Source organism: Neopelma chrysocephalum, unplaced genomic scaffold (assembly GCF_003984885.1).
Source record: "Neopelma chrysocephalum unplaced genomic scaffold, ASM398488v2 Primary Assembly neopelma1_2465, whole genome shotgun sequence".
NCBI classification, from domain to species: domain Eukaryota; kingdom Metazoa; phylum Chordata; class Aves; order Passeriformes; family Pipridae; genus Neopelma; species Neopelma chrysocephalum.
In genome coordinates, this window is record NW_020898108.1 from 1 (window position 1) to 1020 (window position 1020).

At 54.2% G+C, this 1020-nt stretch overlaps 1 long non-coding RNA gene across 1 annotated transcript; it reads left to right on the plus strand.

Annotated features, from left to right (window-relative positions):
- LOC113979111 lies at window positions 1-448 on the plus strand. The gene is made up of 2 exons (XR_003537722.1): window positions 1-71; window positions 166-448. It is a non-coding gene; the product is annotated as an uncharacterized LOC113979111 (long non-coding RNA).
- Window positions 449-1020: the final 572 nt, after the last annotated feature.

Below are 1020 nucleotides of genomic sequence, written 5' to 3' on the forward strand. Positions count from 1 at the left end.
CCCCCCCCGGGCGCCCGCCTGGGGGTCCCGTTCCTGCTGCACGACCTGCTGGGGGCACAGGAGCTGCTCAGGTACCCACCCCCCCTGACCCGGGGGTGACCCCTGACCCCCCTTGTGACCCCCGTGACCTCTGACCCCTCATAACACCCCCCTGCCCACCCGCAGCGTCCCCACCCCCGCGGGTCCCCTCCTGCGATTGGCCGAGCCCTGACTGGACCCTTCCCAGGATGCACCGGGGCGACCGAAGGGGCGTGACCCTCGTTCAGCCACGCCCATCCGTCCAGGAGAGGGGGTGGGGCCACAACAGCCCCCGCCCCTTCAAACGGGCGCCACTCTGGGTGTGGCCCTGCCTTAGCCCCGCCCCCCCGCGGGCGGGGGGGGGTCTCCCCGGTTTGGGTGGGAGCAACAAAAGTGCAATAAAGCAATAAAAGCGATAAAAACGGTAAAATATATTTATTTTTACTGATGGAGTTCGTGTGTGGACCCTACACGTGGTGTTGCCCTTTTAAGACCAGGCTCCGCCCCCCCCTGACAAAAATGCAACAAAACCAATGGAAACAATAAATTGGTTTTTTAATTTTTCAACTTATATTAGAATATTAAATAAATAATAATAATAATTAGACTAATAAAAGTAATAATAAAGAATTATAAAATAAATAGTTAAATTATTAGATTAATTAATTTACTTTAAAATTTATTTTAAATTTATTTTAAATGTTTAATTTATTATTTACTATTTATTAATCATTAACTATTTATTAATCGTTAAAACGGATTTATTTTTTTGCGGGCCCCACACGCGCGGCGTCGCCGTTTTAAGACTGAAAACCACCGGTCCCCGTTGCCCTTTTAAGGACGGGCTCCGCCCTCGCGGCGGTCACGTGCCCCGCGGAGGGGGGGGTTGTCGGCGACACTTCCGGGTTCTCTTAAAGGGGCCGCGATGCTCCGGGCGCTGCTGCCGCCGCTGCTGCTCGCGGTGGGGGCCGCGGGGCGCTGGCAGCCCACCCCCGACACGGT